This window comes from Mya arenaria, chromosome 17 (genome assembly GCF_026914265.1).
Source record: "Mya arenaria isolate MELC-2E11 chromosome 17, ASM2691426v1".
Lineage (NCBI taxonomy): Eukaryota > Metazoa > Mollusca > Bivalvia > Myida > Myidae > Mya > Mya arenaria.
Window position 1 is genome coordinate 3513172 of NC_069138.1, and position 21524 is coordinate 3534695.

The window sequence follows — 21524 nt, forward strand, 5'->3', positions numbered from 1 at the left end:
GTAAATGATTATTATGACGTCATTGTTTGGTAAGTCTTAAAATTCAGAATGTATAGCGGATTTTGAGGCTGCTCAATTATATGGTAAACACAAAAAGCAGTGAAAATATAACTTTTATCGTCTTCAGTGATTAAGATTTCAGTCCGCTCACGGTTCCAAATCAAACGTCAGCGCACGCAGGACTGCTACATAACTTAAACGACGTTATTTCCGAAAAGACGTTACGTGCGCATACAAATTGGCGCGTTGTTCTAGAAAAAAATGGACTTTTAATTCCGATTTAGACAAATAGTGTAAGTAAAACACGTTTTTTTTCAGTGTCAGATAGCAATATTGTTCACCTCGTGAAAACCAAAAGTGAATATTTCAATCGTAGCCACGCCACTCTTGAAATATAAATTTAAATACTCACTCGATGAAATATATTACGATATTACACTCAACCAAGCAATTATTCTCTCTTTTTACGTTACGCCGATTCTCAAAGCGTTATATATATAGAGAGGATATTAGTTTATTTCAGTGTAAGATCTTATTTTATTTCACGAGTGTCATTGAAAAACATATTTTCACGAGTGGCAAAGATACAAGTTAAATATAGTTCTTCTATGATCACGAACAAATTTTCTGTTTCTTTTATGCTTATTTTTGGATTTTGTCAGTATTTTTTTTTATTCTCTTAACTTTTAATTTTCCTTTTTTTGAAAATGGTGCTTTTTACGCCGTAACCCGTGAGACGCCCTCACGCAAATTCTATATTATATAATAGCAGATGACGTAGCTGTCAAATTTTTATTTCCGGTTTGTTGAGAAAAAGTTCTCAGGTATTATTTTGTTATAGTTAATTATTCGCTCGTTTTTAGTGCAAATATTTTATGAACAATAATCGATAAAGTTTTTAAGTGCATCTTTGTTCCAAAAAAGAAAACGAACACTTTTAGTTGAAGCGGGGCATGAATACAGAACCAACTTACTACTTAGACGCCGCCATTTATTGAATGAAAATTTGCAAGATCGAATGTGTTAGCAAAACATTGGATATACCATATTGTTCTTAGTTTTACAGTGTGTTTCATGATATATGAATATTCCGTCATCTTACTGTTAGATACTAGTCTTTTTTGCGTGAAGACATGGCGATTTCCAGGTAATGATGAGGACCATGCAAGTTTGTTTTGAGCAAATTTTGAGGCGTAGGTGGGATAAAATAAATATCAGGAAATATTTAAATTGTTGTGTAAATTTTCCGAAGTTCCTATAACGTATTACAACGACAAATAACTCAAAATACATTTGAACGATGATATAACATTCTATTTATGTTCGAACAGTTGTTTTCGTCTGTATTTTGTTTGGTATGAGAGCAAATGTTCGAACATTCAGCTTCAAGATCAAGAAAACGTTTGAAAAACGGGATGATCATTTTTCTCATAAACGGCAATTTCCAAATATATCTTTGAATTTTAAATATTTGATTTGCAAACATTTTCTTGTTCAAAACGAAGCGTCCGTTTTTATGAAGGGGAAGTAGCTACACTGGATTTTAAAAGAAGCTCTGAAAGCTGATAATTTCACTCCTTATTTTGCAGTGAAATTATCAAACTGATAATTTCACTGTTGTTTTTTCACTGATAAAACTCCATATTTCATCGAAAAGCATGAACGAAATATGTGTAACGCATCGTTTAGAATGCAATTGAACGAAAGTAAGATTCGCGGACAGCGGCCCACGCTATCAATATGTTGGCTTCGATTGTATAACAATAAAATATTTTTGCTTAAATTTAAAGACCTTACATATACGATGAAAGTCGCATTATTAACTCCTAAATCTTGTTACGAAAAAAAATATCAATTCTAGTAAAACCAGTAACGAAATAATCCCTAGACTCTAGTTAAACCAGTAACGAAATAATCCCTAGACTCTAGTTAAACCAGTAACGAAATAATCCCTAGACTCCATGTAAACAATTAACGAGATAATTCCTTAACACTATTTAAAGCAGTATTTGTTACTTGCAGTTAGGAAAACATCCCTGTATTTTTATTAAACCAGTTTCGAAATATTACCTGGGCCCGATTTCGCGAAACCTCTTAAGTCCCTTATAACAGGATTAAGCTAAGCTAGCTATTTCTGTCTTTCAATAATATGTGTAATTTTTTTTTAAATTATTAAATGTTTTGATACTTTGGATAGGGTGTATCTTTATGATATTCACAATTAACCATTTTTCATTTATCAAAATTCAAATTAAGTATGTATTTTAGCTGGGGCGCACCGGGAGTGAAGAATTCCCCTCCTAAATCCTCTAGTGGAATGATTCGAATTGAATCCCTAATCCTCTTAAAGTGACATTCTTATTCTAAATCAATACATACACAAGTATAGGAAACATAAATTTTGAATGATAAACCTTTAACTACTTAATAAATAATGCATTTATGGAAAATTTTAATAACTAATATCATGTTTATAACCGTGTATTTAATACCTGAAAAAGCAAATATATTAAATGATTGATGAATGCTAAAACAATTACTGTGATCTTCTATCCTCTCATAAGGTAGATTTACAGTGTTTTCTGCACGTTTCTTTCTAATAAAACGAAGTATCCTTCATAAGAACAATGGTTTTGGACATTTATCAATCCTTTTTTGTAAATTAAAACAATTTTACTTGGGAGTAATAGTGCATCTTTAAGTTTAGTGACGTTTGAACATTAAACTTTTTATCAAATATAGTTCGGACTATCTTAAATGTATCTATTGTATACACATAAGTTTGAGCTAATAGAATTGATATGTTTTCAAAAAATAATATATTTGATATAAATATTTTATACGTAACACCAAGCATGACAAATCAAGCTTAAAATAGAAATTACGCAGTTTTATATTTAAACCAACTGTCTCAGACCATGACGTGAAACCTAAAAATAGATATTGACAAATTCCAAAGGTGTACTTTCGATTGAGTTTCTTTTATTACGTTTTAAATTCATTACATGGATTGATGTAAACAAATCGAAAACTATCCAGGTAAAATTGTTTTCGCATGTTTTTGTTATAATTTATGTTTAACAATTAAATAATTTTGTCGTGTTTAAAGATTGTGAATTCAATACTTGCATATGTACAAAAGAAAGTTGCCTTCTTTGTTTACACTTATGGGGAAAATTGCGCTGTTATGGGTTATTGTTTTGTGCTGAAGGTTATTGGGTCGTATTTATTGTTTAAAAGGTAAAGTTTGAAATATATACGTTAAAAGGTAAAATAAATATAATGAGTTGCTAACACAAGTACAATACGGGTACAGTTCCAGTATCCGAACATGGTAAGTTGCTAACACAGGTACAATACGGGTACAGTTCCAGTATCCGAACATGGTAAGTTGCTAACACAGGTACAATACGGGTACAGTGCCAGTAGCCGAACATAGTTAGTTGCTAACACAGGTACAATACGGGTAGAGTCCCAGTAGCCGAACATGGTAAGTTCCTTACACAGGTACAATACGGGTAGAGTCCCAGTGGCCGAACATGGTAAGTTGCTAACACAGGTACAATACGGGTACAGTGCCAGTATCGGAACATGGTAAGTTGCTAACACAGGTACAATACGGGTACAGTTTCAGTATCCGAACATGGTAAGTTGCTAAAACAGCTACAAGACGGGTACAGTGCCAGTAGCCGAACATGGTAAGTTGCTAACACAGCTACAATACGGGTACAGTGCCAGTAGCCGAACATGGTAAGTTGCTAACACAGGTACAATACGGGTACAGTTCCAGTATCGGAACATGGTAAGTTGCTAACACAGGTACAATACAGGTACAGTGCCAGTAGCCGAACATGGTAAGTTGCTAACACAGCTACAATACAGGTACAGTGCCAGTATCGGAACATGGTAAGTTGCTAACACAGCTACAATACAGGTACAGTGCCAGTATCGGAACATGGTAAGTTGCTAACACAGGTACAATACAGGTACAGTTCCAGTATCGGAACATGGTAAGTTGCTAACACAGGTACAATACGGGTACAGTGCCAGTAGCCGAACATGGTAAGTTGCTAACACAGGTATAATACGGGTACAGTTCCAGTATCGGAACATGGTAAGTTGCTAACACAGGTACAATACAGGTACAGTTTCAGTATCCGAACATGGTAAGTTGCTAAAACAGCTACAATACGGGTACAGTGCCAGTATGGGAACATGGTAAGTTGCTAACAAAGGTACAATACAGGTACAGTTTCAGTATCCGAACATGGTAAGTTGCTAAAACAGCTACAATACAGGTACAGTGCCAGTAGCCGAACATGGTAAGTTGCTAACACAGCTACAATGCGGGTACAGTGCCAGTATCCGACCATTGTTAGTTGCTAACACAGGTACAATACAGGTACAGTTCCAGTATCGGAACATGGTAAGTTGCTAACACAGGTACAATACAGGTACAGTTCCAGTATCGGAACATGGTAAGTTGCTAACACAGGTACAATACAGGTACAGTTCCAGTATTGGAACATGGTAAGACAGCTACAATACAGGTACAGTGCCAGTAGCCGAACATGGTAAGTTGCTAACACAGGTATAATACGGGTACAGTTCCAGTATCGGAACATGGTAAGTTGCTAACACAGGTACAATACAGGTACAGTTTCAGTATCCGAACATGGTAAGTTGCTAAAACAGCTACAATACGGGTACAGTGCCAGTATGGGAACATGGTAAGTTGCTAACAAAGGTACAATACAGGTACAGTTTCAGTATCCGAACATGGTAAGTTGCTAAAACAGCTACAATACGGGTACAGTGCCAGTAGCCGAACATGGTAAGTTGCTAACACAGCTACAATGCGGGTACAGTGCCAGTATCCGACCATGGTTAGTTGCTAACACAGGTACAATACGGGTACAGACCCATTAGCCGAACATGGTTAATTGCTTACACAGATACAATACGGGTACAGTGCCAGTAGCCGAACATGGTAAGTTGCTAACACAGGTACAATACAGGTACAGTTCCAGTATCGGAACATGGTAAGTTGCTAACACAGGTACAATACGGGTACAGTTTCAGTATCCGAACATGGTAAGTTGCTAAAACAGCTACAAGACGGGTACAGTGCCAGTAGCCGAACATGGTAAGTTGCTAACACAGCTACAATACGGGTACAGTGCCAGTAGCCGAACATGGTAAGTTGCTAACACAGGTATAATACGGGTACAGTTCCAGTATCGGAACATGGTAAGTTGCTAACACAGGTACAATACGGGTACAGTTCCAGTATCCGAACATGGTAAGTTGCTAACACAGGTACAATACAGGTACAGTTCCAGTATCGGAACATGGTAAGTTGCTAACACAGGTACAATACAGGTACAGTTCCAGTATCGGAACATGGTAAGTTGCTAACACAGGTACAATACAGGTACAGTTCCAGTATCGGAACATGGTAAGTTGCTAACACAGCTACAATGCGGGTACAGTGCCAGTAGCCGAACATGGTAAGTTGCTAACACAGGTACAATACAGATACAGTTTCAGTATCCGAACATGGTTAGTTGCTAACACAGGTATAATACGGGTACAGTGCCAGTATCCGACCATGGTTAGTTGCTAACACAGGTACAATACGGGTACAGACCCATTAGCCGAACATGGTTAATTGCTAACACAGATACAATACGGGTACAGTGCCAGTAGCCGAACATGGTAAGTGGCTAACACAGCTACAATACGGGTACAGACCCAGTAGCCGAACATGGTTAGCTGCTTACACAGGTACAATACGGGTACAGACCCAGTATCCGAACATGGTTAGTTGCTATTACAGGTACACTACGGATACAGACCCAGTATCCGAACATGGTTAGTTGCTATTACAGGTACACTACGGATACAGACCTAGTATCCGAACATGGTTAGTTGCTAACACAGCTACAATACGGGTACAGACCCAGTAGCCGAACATGGTAAGTTGCTAACACATGTACAATACGGATACAACCCAGTAGCCGGACATGAAAAGTTGCTAACACAGGTACAATACGGGTAGAGTTTCAGTAGCCGAAAATGGTTAGTTGCTAACACAGGTACAATACGGGTAGAATTTCAGTAGCCGACCATGGTAAGTTGCTAACACAGGTACAATACAGGTAGATTCCCAGTAGCCGACCATGGTTAGTTGCTAACACAGGTACAATATGGGTAGATTCCCAGTAGCCGAACATGGTTAGTTGCTAACACAGGTACAATACGGGTAGATTCCCAGTAGCCGACCATGGTTAGTTGCTTACACAGGTACAATATGGGTAGATTTCCAGTAGCCGAACATGGTTAGTTGCTAACACAGGTACAATATGGGTAGATTCCCAGTAGCCGAACATGGTTAGTTGCTAACACAGGTACAATACGGGTAGATTCCCAGTAGCCGATCATGGTAAGTTGCTAACACAGGTACAATACGGGTAGATTCCCAGTAGCCGATCATGTTAAGTTGCTAACACAGACACAATACGGGTAGATTCCCAGTAGCCGACCATGGTAAGTTGCTAACACAGGTACAATACGGGTAGATTCCCAGTAGCCGAACATGGTTAGTTGCTAACACAGGTACAATACGGGTAGATTCCCAGTAGCCGAACATGGTAAGTTGCTAACACATGTACAATACGGGTAGATTCCCAGTAGCCGATCATGGTAAGTTGCTAACACAGGTACAATACGGGTAGATTCCCAGTAGCCGATCATGGTAAGTTGCTAACACAGGTACAATACGGGTAGATTCCCAGTAGCCGAACATGGTTAGTTGCTAACACAGGTACAATACGGGTAGATTCCCAGTAGCCGACCATGGTAAGTTGCTAACACAGGTACAATACGGGTAGATTCCCAGTAGCCGAACATGGTTAGTTGCTAACACAGGTACAATATGGGTAGATTCCTAGCAGCCGAGCATGGTTAGTTGCTAACACAGGTACAATACGGGTAGATTCCCAGTAGCCGAACATGGTTATTTGCTAACACAGGTACAATACGGGTAGATTCCCAGTAGCCGACCATGGTAAGTTGCTAACACATGTACAATACGGGTAGATTCCCAGTAGCCGATCATGGTAAGTTGCTAACACAGATACAATACGGGTATATTCCCAGTAGCCGAACATGATAAGTTGCTAACACAGGTACAATACGGGTAGATTCCCAGTAGCCGAACATGGTTAGTTGCTAACACAGGTACAATACGGGTAGATTCCCAGTAGCCGATCATGGTAAGTTGCTAACACAGGTACAATACGGGTAGATTCCCAGTAGCCGAACATGGTTATTTGCTAACACAAGTACAATACGGGTGGAGTCCCAGTAGCAGACCATGGTAAGTTGCTAACACAAGTACAATACGGGTGGAGTCCCAGTAGCAGACCATGGTTAGTTGCTAACACAAGTACAATACGGGTGGAGTCCCAGTAGCAGACCATGGTAAGTTGCTAACACAGGTACAATACGGGTAGATTCCCAGTAGCCGAACATGGTTAGTTGCTAACACAGGTACAATATGGGTAGATTCCCAGCAGCCGAGCATGGTTAGTTGCTAACACAGGTACAATACGGGTAGATTCCCAGTAGCCGAACATGGTTATTTGCTAACACAGGTACAATACGGGTAGATTCCCAGTAGCCGACCATGGTAAGTTGCTAACACATGTACAATACGGGTAGATTCCCAGTAGCCGACCATGGTTAGTTGCTAACACAGGTACAATACGGGTAGATTCCCAGTAGCCGAACATGGTTATTTGCTAACACAGGTACAATACGGGTAGATTCCCAGTAGCCGACCATGGTAAGTTGCTAACACATGTACAATACGGGTAGATTCCCAGTAGCCGACCATGGTTAGTTGCTAACACAGGTACAATACGGGTAGATTCCCAGTAGCCGACCATGGTTAGTTGCTAACACAGGTACAATACGGGTAGATTCCCAGTAGCCGAACATGGTTAGTTGCTAACACAGGTACAATACGGGTAGATTCCCAGTAGCCGACCATGGTTAGTTGCTTACACAGGTACAATACGGGTAGATTCCCAGTAGCCGACCATGGTTAGTTGCTTACACAGGTACAATACGGGTAGATTCCCAGTAGCCGACCATGGTTAGTTGCTTACACAGGTACAATACGGGTAGATTCCCAGTAGCCGAACATGGTAAGTTGCTAACACAGATACAATACGGGTATATTCCCAGTAGCCGACCATGGTTAGTTGCTTACACAGGTACAATACGGGTAGATCCAGTAGCCAAACATGGTAAGTTGCTAACACAGGTATAATACGGGTAGATCCAGTAGCCGAACATGGTAAGTTGCTAACACAGGTACAATACGGGTAGATTTAGTAGCCGAACATGGTAAGTTGCTAACACAGGTACAATATTGGTAGATTCCCAGTAGCCGACCATGGTTAATTGCTAACACAGGTACAATATGGGTAGATTCCCAGTAGCCGAACATGGTAAGTTGCTAACACAGGTACAATACGGGTAGATTCCCAGTAGCCGACCATGGTAAGTTGCTAACACAGGTACAATACGGGTAGATTCCCAGTAGCCGAACATGGTAAGTTGCTAACACAGGTACAATATTGGTAGATTTCCAGTAGCCGAACATGGTAAGTTGCTAACACAGGTACAATATGGGTAGATTCCCAGTAGCCGAACATGGTAAGTTGCTACAGGTACAATACGTATAGATTCCCAGTAGCCGACCATGGTTAGTTGCTAACACAGGTACAATATGGGTACAACCTCAGTATCCGAACATGGTTAGTTGCTAACACAGGTACAATACGGGTATATTTCAAGTAGCCGACCATGGTTAGTTGCTTACACAGGTACAATATGGGTACAATCTCAGTAGCCGAACATGGTTAGTTGCTAACGCAGGTATAATACGGGTAGATTCCCAGTAGCCGACCATGGTTAGTTGCTTACACAGGTACAATATGGGTACAACCTCAGTAGCCGAATATGGTAAGTGGCGTACACAAGTCATAGGTACTATAATTAAGAGTAGAACTCGTTGCGCATGCTTTTGTTTACTCACTGTTGTTGTTATATTTAGACTTAAATATGAAATTTTAATCATAAAACCAATTTTAATAAAAAAATATCAAAACCATCGTATCAATCTTTATAAAATGCAAATTATGTCAGCAACATTCGCATGTTTTCAGACTATGGACCGTGACCCAGAAGGCCAGCATGTGATGTCCCTGAGACTGTCAAGAGTTCTGAGGGACATCGGCGTGACCAAACAGATGGTGGCTCGGAGGAGGAGGACATTCCTGTTTATGGAAAAATTTGAAACTGTGCTGGAATCTATAACACAAAATATCACGTATAGCGTGTGTGTCTTCGGTAGCCAATCGGAAGGGACAACAACTCTAGGCATGAATTCAGATGTAGATATTCTACAATATGAAGACGGTTTCAATGTGATAACAGATTGGTCAGAATGGAAGCCAGGGAAGGTGAATCTTCTGGTTATAAAGAACGATTGTTCTCCGCCCCAGCATTGCTGTCTGCAGATGGTGAGACCTGACCGGCCTTTGCCCGTCACACGGGAAATGATGATAGAAAAATATGATATGGAGGAGACAATGGACGGCATGGTGCTACTAAAAAACACTTGGTTGGATAATGCAATGGGGCAGGATTATGGTCGGTTATTCAGGAAAAAAGGACCCTCAAGAAGTGTTTTGAAATACTTAGACTTAATAATCGCGTTTAGATACAGCGGACTGTTGTTCGAATGCAATTACCTATTCACAAGACCAAAGCCTGGTCACTGGCCGAGATCTGAAATACTCGAAAAGGCACGTCAGTGTGAAACCTTCCTCGTCCCACAAGGACACACTGATAGTGATCAGTCAAAACTGGAATGGAGGTTTTCTACGTCACTGATTGAAAGATTGCTCATGTTTGATCTTAATATTTTGAAAATACAGGTTTATACATTTCTTAAAATTTTACGGAAGTCTTTTTTCAAACCGTTAGTTGGTGATAGACTAAGCACGTTTCATTTCAAAACAGCTTTATTGTTCACCCTGGAGACATATCCTCCCGAAATCTGGCAAGAATATAACCTGATGCAGTGTGTTATATTCTGCCTAAAAACTCTTCAACGATGGTTCAAACTTCGGCACTGTCCGCATTACACGATCTCGGGAGTGGACCTGTTCGTGGGGAAACTACGAAGATGGGAGTTTCCCTTCTTGTCAGCAATTTTGTCTGACATGATAGACAACATCATGGACTACGTCACCCAGATAGAAATGGACCAGATAGGGGAGAGGATCGGTGTCAGGTGCAGAACAGTCAGTACAAGATATCAGAACACACTAACTACAGTGAGGAACTGCTTCGTTATGATTATAACCGGAATATTCAATATATATTTCAAAACAACGACTAAAAGGAATGACATTTTTAAAACAAGGAAAGTTATCATTAAAGTCCGGGAAATTTTTTATGAATCTGATATATGGGCAGAATTACATTATGCAGAGAAGTGGCTTTACCAATATCTTGCTTCAATCACAGCATCTACGTGTCTACGCTGGAACCAGCCAATACCACCAAACATTTACCGCCTGTATGAGGCCTCCCTGGATTCAGATCTCACCTCCAGCAGGTTGAAGTTTGCATCCATGCTGTACTGCAGTGGTCAATATGAGAGGGCGGAATTGGTCTTGACCTACACCGAGGGTTTGCTGCATGCTAATGTGTTGCAGTGGAGTCCGTGTGTTGAAAGGGCGGATCATGTTGAAACTGAGAAGTTTCTACAAACGGTTTATGCATTACCTCTTTTGGAAGTAATAAAACGGCATGTTGCATGCATCGTTGTTTTTAATTCATTAGAAGTAAGTTGTGTACCTGGGTTCCTAGTATACGAGATGCATAAAACGATCAGTCCTGAAGATTTTCACCACATACATCCAGCATCAGATGGTTGGATGGACCTAATTGTCATTGACTCCAAACCCTTTATGTTCTACCTGCAATACCTCACATTCAGACAACTGGGAAAGGAAGAGAGAAAACTGGAAGCACTTCAGAAGTTATATAACTATGTTTGTTATGAGAGTAGAGAGCGTGGACATATCGAGACAGCCCTTCATGTACTTGGTCACTGCTATGAACTGGAAAACTGGTATTATGTGGCATGGACATGCTACAGAAAATCCCTCGAACTCTTTCCTTACAACAACGCAGCCAGATGGCATATCATAAGACTCCTTCAGCAGGTACGGGGAATACCAGTAGATTAGACGCACACAACGTATCACGCTTGTAAACCATATGACATTTTGAGAAGTGTTTGAAGTAAACCATATAACATTTGGAGAAGTGTCTGAAGTAAACCATATAACATTTTGAGAAATGTTTGAAGTAAACCATATAACATTTTGAGAAGTGTTTGAAGTAAACCATATAACATTTGGAGAAGTGTTTGAAGTAAACCATATAACATTTTGAGAAGTGTTTGAAGTAAACCATATAACATTTGGAGAAGTGTCTGAAGTAAACCATATAACGTTGTGAGAAGTGTGTAGTAGTTCATGCTATATGAGTGCACGTGGTGACATAGTAACAATAACGAAACGGTGTTTCACCAATAACTATTTATGTTTCGGACAGGACATTTATTATATATAAGATTATAATACGAATTCAGAGACACATTTCAAACCGATTTGTAATTATTCGTAATAAATTGACTTGCCCGTTACATTTTATGTACAAACAGGTGATTTGTTCTTAAGATTTTACATAAATTATTGTATATAACAGATTCAAGTCTGACTAAACAAATCAATTTAGAGTCAGTCTCCGTTATTGTTTGCATTGCTTTTTATGTTGAATATCTATGTTCAGAACAATAAAACATTCGAGTGAAATTTACTGCATTCAGAACTACCAATACTCTGTTAATTACTGAAATTCTCAGTTATACTTTATAATGTATTGTAACGGAATACAAACATAAATCAGAGCTTATTTTCGTCCTATTCAAGAATAATCTGCATTATAAGACTAATTCAAAATTGGTTCCTGTTTGACGTACGTTTGTGCAGTATGAACACTCGAGCGCCATCGTGGGTGCTTAAATGAAGGATATTTGTTTACGGATTTAAGATGAAGTATCCAATTTCTGGTTGTATTTTTAAAATTGTGAAAAATTGATAAAATTACCTTGGTGGATGTGTATATAATCATTGCCTAGGAAATGAGGAAGTACATGTACAAACATGTAATAATATCTTAAATTATATCAAAATAAAATAACAAACAAGTTGCTTTGTATTGAAAGAATTCAAATAGTCCTTCTCACGTCCGTAGGAAGTTGAAAAAAAGAAACAAAGATACATATTGACAGAAAATGTCTTAAGACAGCTCATGGAACAAAAGAAACTATGAAACAAGACAAACCATAAGACAGGAAAAAACACTAGACAAGACAGAACATGAGAGATGAGAAACTTATGACAAGACAACACATGAGACAAGACAACAAATGAGACAAGGCAAATTATGAGGCAAGACAGACCATGAGACAAGACAGAACATGAGACGAGACAGACCATGAGACAAGACAGACCATTCAGGCAAGGCAGACCATGAGGCAAGACAGACCATGCAACAAGACAGAACTTGAGACAAGACAAACCATGAGACAAGACAAAGCTCGAGCCAAGACAGAACTTAAGACAAGACAGACCATGAGACAACACAAACCGCGCGACAAGACAGACCATGAAACAAGACAGACCATGAAACAAGACATACCATGAAACAAGGCAAACCATGAGACAAGACAGAACATGAGACAAGACCGAAATGTACAAAGAATGTACAACTACGGACAAATAATACATGTTACAGTATAATATAACAAACATCACTGTTTACTGACGATAATTTGTCTCTTTAAGGATAGGGCATCACAAAGAAAGAAAATCCATTTTTTCTTCAATTATATTTCGAAGTAGCACGGGCCTTGATGATTTTATGCTGAAAGTGCCTCCTACAGATGACAATAAAAGAGTGCTACTGTACAGAAAGGTTGTGTAACATTACTAGTACGCGTTTGCGTAGCTACACGATTGGAATCGTAGTCTCGTGGAGAATGCATAGATCCTCGTCTTGGATGTTATCGTATATAAATTTTTTAACTTTTACAATGTGCACATAGTTGGTTTATGTATTGCACTTTATTTGCATACCTTAGTGACGTATGACACATTATACACATACCTGGATGACGTAATGGACAATATACATACATACCTTGCTGACGTAGAGCACATTATACACATATTTGGATGACGAAATGCACAATATTTATACATAACTTGCTGACGTAAAGTACATTATTCACATACTTTGATGACGAAATGCTCAATATACATACATACCTTGCTGACGTAGAACACATTATTCACATACCTTGATGACGTAAAGCACGACATTGTTAAGATACTTTTTATAAAAGTCGCATGTTTTTTAACTTGTTTATGTTTCCTATATTGCTAACGCCTGAACAAAGTCATATAAAACTAATATTTACAGTGACATAGGATCATACTTTAAAAAGAACGATGCATTATAAAAAGTAGATAACATTCTGCTTATGATATTATCAATTCTTAGGTTTAATAAAAGAAAATATTTGTGTTTATTAATGTTATCGCTTGTCGGTGAGAAAACTGTTAGATATTTTCAAAGGGGAGAAACTGCCGTGTAGTCAACCCTATCGGTAACACCAGACCGCCGAAAGTGTTGTCTGTCACGCTGCTCTATAAATAAATCACAACAATGGGACAACCTGTTAATATGAATTATAAAACTGTTCATGCTTTGTTTTTAATCGTTCTAAGGAACGAAAAACATTTATTTTCTTTCCTTTCAATGTTTTTTTTTGTTTTAAAAAAATCATTATTTAACGTTTCACTAAAACAATGTTGTTGTTGATGAGTTTATAAAGGTCTGCCGGCGCCGAACACTGGCTGCATTATGGCTTAAACCTGTTTTGTGGGTTATTCGCCAAACTAGTAATTTTGAACCCAAATTTCCCCGGACAAAAACAATGTACGATTAAATATACGAATCTTATTAGATACTCTTCTTCTTATGTCCAACACGTAAAAAGGCGATCCATACAGGTTGCCCAGCTCCAGGAGGCGCCAACAAAAATACTGTACATGATTAAAAAATACTGCCGTATAAGCATATGCTCATAAAGAACTAATCCTACATCAACTTTGCTAAAACAATGCAAATAAAAAACTTCTGCATGCAGGCTGCGATACTGACCATTGTCATACAGTCTGCCAATTATTATAAGAAAAATTGAGGTGCCAGTTTTAAGTAAAATATTAGCAGTATCCGAACTATGGTGGGTGCAACACATGACAAAAATACGGTAACATTATCAGGTGTGTAGCTGACTGTACGCGAGTACGCGGCTGAATCCACATGATTCTGAAAAAAATCAAACAAATCAGCCATAGTTGCAGTATGCCTACCTGACTACATGATCCTATAACAGCCTATTTTGCAGTAATAAATAAAGCAGAACGCCCAGAATGCACAAGAATGCACCATGGTTTTCACAAATTTACGAGGGGCCCCTAGCACAAATCTACAAAATTAGAGGTCTAGCTTCGCCCCTGATTATTGGTGGGGACAAATCGTTAGTTTGCGTTTCAATAGTTTCTGTAGCTCAAAGAGAGTTTATACTTACAGGTGTTTTGAGTTCAGATCAACCGTTCATTCCCCAAGTACTATACTGTTAATGATCCACTTGAATTAATCTGATTCAAAATGAAATTGCCAATGTGAGTTTTACCGCATTTTAAGAGATAAAAAAACCACATTATATTATTAGATATTAACATAAAGGAGAATGCTCGTGTTTTGTAAAATGTATTTTTTTATGATAAATTAAGTGTTGCAAATCATTAGGAGTGTTGATATACTGACGGCTTGAGCCCTTCAAAAATGTTTGTATATGCCAAAAAAGTGTCATTGAAGTCCACAATTTTGAATAAGGTTTAGTGTGATCGGTTTTGTTGTCAGATTTCTAACTCGGCAAAGGTTCACTTCCCATTTAAACCAGGTTTTTATACTTTGATAGTAACATGAGCGTCCCTTAAAATAACATAAAGGTTGTTTATTCTGCTATTTTATAAACACTGTTTTATTTCTAGAGCAGTTAAGCGCTTCTGTGATCTACCGGCTCCGACTCCTCCGTTGACGTGCTTTCCTCCCGCGAAAACCGACACGGGAAGGGTTCAGTCAGCTTTAGGTGAATGACAGCTTAAACATACACCAAAACCTATGATAAAATCAAAGCACTAATAGTGCTGAAAGGCTTAAGCGATGTTTTATTCTATGAGATATTCCAAAAAGATCATATGAATGATAGCATGGCACTCGCTCTTACGCCTGCCCGTCCACACACCCAACCTGCCGACATATCCGCCCGCCAACTCATTCAGTCACAACTCAAAACAAACTCACAACCCATCCCGCCCACTAATGTTCCATAAAAAGCAGAATGAAATGGACATCATGGCCAAAAGATAGTATTCAGATTCAATATATACTTTTATACCAGTGTGTTTTTCTGTTATGCCCACCAAGCAAGAGAGCACAGCTGTAGTATATAAAATAACCTTTCAATTAAGAAATATAGTATAACAAATCAATTACAAACGTACATAATTAAACCAATTATCTGTAACAGCACTGTATGGATTGAAGGATCATTAGAATGTTCATAAGAATATGACTTACAAAAATAACGCAGGGTGGATATGTTTTGAATTTACAGACATATACTTAGCAATACAGAGGAAGATGACCCAGCTTACCAAGTAGTTGGAATATGAACGTCAATATGCGTTTGAAAATCAGAGGTACAATGTACATATTAATGGGAATATTAATCTGCTAATCTATATTAGCTAATTTCGCTGTTACATCAGCGAAACCGGAAGGGAGAAAACCGGCATGAATTAATTATGAATTGTTCAACTGAATTCCCTCCCCTGTTGAATCATATTCATAGAATTGTGTATCAATGAGGGCAAAACCAGAACTTCAATGAGTTTTCAAGTTTATAGGAGATTTCCCTATTCATATCCGTGTTTTATATGTGAGTTTTACTGTTTATATTCGCACAATAGTACACATTCTTATATTAACTTATCTTATAAGTCAAATCCTTTTCATATATATGTATGTTTCATAGATTGATTCACATTGAAATATGGTATGTTCGAGTATGATGTTCATCTCCACATGGAATCAGCTGATTTTTTGTGGTCAGAATCCAAGCCTAATAAGGGCAAAATTTCTTATTTTAGAACGCGATAAACTATGCGAGTTAGATATCATCGAGTCAAATATCTTAATACTAGAGCCATCCTTACGTGCAACAGCATAGAGACGGACAGCGCTCCATCGCAGCCAAGTTCTCCATCTTCAAGTATCGTGAGATTGGACAACGAAGTGGCTCAATCTTAAGGGCTCACACTACGGCATACCCTAAAAATAGAAACAAGGCGACGTGAATGACATCCCAATCAACGTCGACTGAAAAGGGCAATAAGAGGGCGTTTCTGCTTAGTGATTAGCTTTTCGTTCACGGATTCCAGAACCGACCAGAGGACGTGCAGGACCTGCGTCACTATCCTCCTTGCCAGGACGCAGCAAGCATTCGCGTATAGGACAGCTATGGTCGTGACCACTTAAACCAAAGTTACTTGGCATGTTCTGCCTTATTTTATGAGTTTAAAAAACCCGAAATTGAATGTACCTGATTGTTTTCAGGCAATAACGTGGAAACATTTGTTAGTTTAAGCAGATTTATATCAATTTTATTGACAAAAAAACTGGCATTCCATAAATTTTCAAAGCTCTTTATAATGTATGCATGCTAAACCCGGATAGTTTACCTCGTTTACATATTACATATCAATCTATACATTACATAAACGGTATGTAATGTATTCCGTAAATAGCCTAGTTAAATAATAGTTATGTCATACAATGATTTAGATAAACCAAAAACATGTGCTGAAATTGAAGAAGCATATGGGCATTTGAAGACTGATTAAGGTATAATTTGTTAAGAGATGTTTTTTTGCAAAAATCCGAGGAACGAAACATTAATTAGGTTTGGCCTAAGGGAAGATATATGAACTGTTTCTATGCAACGACCGACCACAATAAGTGACGATTATAGATTGTTTTGGTGTTTTTTACCATTTCATTTATTATGACATAAGTAGAAAAGGTTAGATTTTAAGGCAAAAACGCATTTTGCAAAGCAAGCTATGAAAGCTTTGTTTTGTTTGATGGAAAACCGAATGCATCACTATTTTTCGATCGATATACAACAATATGTACTTAAGGTTGTTAAACCTATTTTGTTATATGGATGTGGATGCTGGGGATATGGTAACAAGAATAATCTGGATAAAGTTTCAGCATAGCTTTTTAAAATAAGTTTTAAGTGATAAAAATAGTAAACGGAACTGTATAATCTATGGCGAAACTTGTGTTAAACCATTGCAAATTAATATCGACACTCAGTTGATTGACCTTTGGGGTACATTAACAACTCCACCCCTCCCCAAAAAAACAATATCGCTGTATAATATTTTATGGATCAGATGTATGTTTTCCGTAAATCCTAGACAGTCATACTTTCAGTGGATACGTCATATAATATATACATTTATAGAATGTGGGTTTATTAACATTTGGCAGAGTTATAACTTTTTTAAATAAATGGTTGCTTATGGAAATTGTATTACAAATACTGTAAGACCTTTTGTAGAAATAAGGGGTGTTCTAGTGTAAAAAAAACCTCAAGAACACGCATTGACTTCAGATTGTTTAAAGTTAAATTTGAATTTCAAAACTATTTTATACATACAACAACCAACATTTAAAAAATATGTGATTACATTTTGAAAAAAAAGAAGAAATTAATAAATTGTCTCGAAATTGGAAACAGGAATACTGTCGAATATAATTATAGAACGTGTCCATTCGGATATAATGATAGCATAGCGGATGAATTTCGTTTCCAGTTAGAATGTATGGAATTTCATGTCATTCATAAAATTTAGGTATAATATACAGTATGAAAAGTAAATGTTAATTGATTAAAAAATATATTTGAGTTTCGTTGATGTACATTTGCAATTGTTATTCTAAATGCCTGCCTTATTATGTTATGTTATATGTTAATCATCTTATTGACTATAACAGAATGTTTTGTCACAAGTTAAACTCATCTAAATGCCTGCCTCATAATGTTATGTCACAAGTTAAACTAATCTAAACGCCTGCCTCATAATGTTTTGTCACAAGTTAAACTAATCTAAACGCCTGCCTCATAATGTTATGTCACAAGTTAAAATAATCTAAACGCCTCCCCAATTATGTACCTTCCTACTGCAATTGCATTGACTGACAACATTGTATTTTAAATATTTACTACTACTACTACTACTACTACCACTACCACTACCACTACCACTACTACTACTACTACTACTACTACTACTACTACTACTACTACTACTACTACTGCTACTACTACTACTACTACTGCTACTACTGCTACTACTACTACAACTGCTACTACTACTACTACTACTACTACTACTACTACTACTACTACTACTACTACTACTACTACTACTACTACTACTACTACTACTACTACTACTACTACTACTATTATTACTACTAATTTCACTACTACTACTACTACTACTACCACCACTATTACTACTATTACTTCAACTACTCCAACTACTACCTCTACTGCTACTATTTCTACCACTATTTATATTATTACCATTTCTAATTCTTCTTCTCCGATACTACTGCAACTTGTACAATTGCTTCTACTATTACAAATACAATCTGTGACCTATTACATTTTACAAAGAACACAGAGTGTACAAACTTTTATCAAAACCAAGTAAAATCGGAATACCAGTATCTTTCAGTATGTAATAATACCTCATTCTCTGACACATTGTCAACGCAAAAACTGACACAGGGAGTGTGTAAGGATTGGTAGCACTAGGCAGACCTTTAAGGATCCGCGAAAGTTGAAAATGGTTCCGATGTCCTCCTCTCGGCAATCCCCTACGTCGAATCAAATATACATGACACTAACCAGCAAACAAGTCCCTGAATACACGTCAACAATTAGTCCTGCTTGAGAAAAAGAAAACAATACTCATTCCTACTTACCGGTTATATTCGGGCCAAAGCAGTGGGCTTTTCAAGAATATTCATGAAAAATACCAAAGTGAATGGATTTTCAGACTTGACCGAAGTCAGAGAATATAATGGGGATATCGTGTGGCACATGTAACAATCAGCGTTAGCATTCGATGTTGAAGTAAGTATAATTCTTATGTTGATATATTGACGCATAAAATAAGCAAAACACAGTACGTAACCAATTCACGAGTTATGCACAGATCTGCACTATTTGAAAAAACCCGAATAATCACTTTGTATAGTTTTTTGAATAATGAACGGTTTGGGCTACGGCATAATATAGGGCACACTATTCGCTCTGTTACATTATTTTTCTAAAATGAGAGGTATTAAAACCATTTTAATTTCTTATTTATCGAACTTGTACTATGAGACATTATTTTTTTCCGTAATCGGTGGTTAAATAAACGCACAGTATAAGCTGAGCGTAGTAATAATTAATCGCTGTCCGTCTGATTTATCCAATATTCAATCGTAAGGGATTTGATCCATACAATAAAGGAATATATTTAATTGCCGTGAACTGCAGATATGATAAGTTGTAAATTACTGTTTGTGTAACTTATATTCTGCGGTTAGGTAGTGCAATTAATGGGCAAATTACACCAAAATGAAAGTGCCTACTCATTATTACATGCCCCATTACTTTTAATTGACATATGACAGTGAATGAAAGCATGGTTATACCATCTCAGACCGTTTGCTACCTTCCATATTAAAGTTTAGGAGCTAAATGTTTTGTGATTTCAATTATAGGCGCTTGATCTTATTTTAGTTGTTTACATTTTCATAGCACAGATTGCCATTGTACGTCAGATATTGTCATTTTACCGAATCCGTTCAACCAACTTTATTTTTCTTAGGAGAAGCGTACTTTTTCCGTAAAAGTTAAATGCTTAGTACACAAGTGGAGCTTTCTCCAAAGTATGATGTTGAGGGTCGTGAAGCACTAGAAATCAGTAATATCGTGCATGCAAATTGATCAATTAACAATAGAATGTATGAGAAATGAAAGTTATTTGTTTTGTGACCTTTGGGTTGTGTGCGTGGAAATAAATAGAAACGTATATACGCACTCTACTTATTGACCGTTGTCCGTGACAATATGGTACAATGAAGTTTTAATTCCCCCACTAACATCAGAATTGAAAATGTACACTCGGACTTGGCGCTCGGTTCGTATAGTTGCAGAAACTAAAGTAAGAATAAAATAAATTTTAATCAGCTTACATCCATCTTCAATGTTGAAGTGGAAAATGAAGTATTCATACAAACAAAACAAATCCTAGTAAATCTGGAGAAAAAAAATCAGACAGAAATTAAACGTTTTTAAAAAAAATCAAAACATTATAGCAAACTAGAGTCATTTAAACAGTATATATATGAACAAATACTATAACCATAATAAAAACATTTGCAAAAAAATCATTCATTTACTGAATTCGGCTCGCGGTCAAAGGGCACTATTCTATGGCGGGTAGGTTATTGAAGGTCAGATAGAAACTCCTTCGGTTCCTTAAGGCTCCTTTTAACACCGCTTGATTTTTTTCTTCTTCTCAAAATAATTTGAATTTCTTTATAAATGTGAAGATTGCTAGATTCCCAGCTAATATTGTTCAATCTCAATGAAACCAATGATTTCCTAGTTTTGTTCTTGGTCTGATGTTGCATTTACAAGTTGCATTCATTGTTGTGTTTACATACTGGCACTGGTGTAAATTGCATTAATTTGATTTTGAAAATTTCTATATATTTTTTTCTATTTATCAACTGTATTCATCTTTATTCGCTTTTGCGATTCTTTAATAAGTATAAATCGCATTGAAACTGCGATAACTACTTACCGATGGAAATAAGCTTAAACATTGTACATTTCTCTTTAAAGCTGTCAGAAAACTATACACTAAATTAACTTATACTGTAGTGAGATATGCATACTTAAGAAATCCATTCTCACAAAAAACACTTTTGAAGTATGAATTTCTAAAGGATTGAAGTATTTAAAATTTCACATTTGAAACAGCTCATGTTATGCCTTTTATTGTATAAAATACTTGCGTCTGAGATCCTGTTGATTAATCGATATTGCTTGCAATTTACTTTCAAACAGATATTCAATACTCGCTGAAAGCTCTATT

At 37.2% G+C, this 21524-nt stretch overlaps 1 protein-coding gene across 1 annotated transcript in view; it reads left to right on the forward strand.

Annotated features, from left to right (window-relative positions):
• The first annotated feature begins 3047 nt into the window (after positions 1-3047).
• The window catches only part of LOC128224000 (uncharacterized), a 125104-nt gene continuing 106627 nt past the window's right edge, over positions 3048-21524 (forward strand). Inside the window, exon 1 of the mRNA XM_052933568.1 lies at positions 3048-3240. The gene's annotated coding sequence lies outside the window, so the exon portion shown is untranslated. The remainder of the gene's footprint in view (positions 3241-21524) is intronic.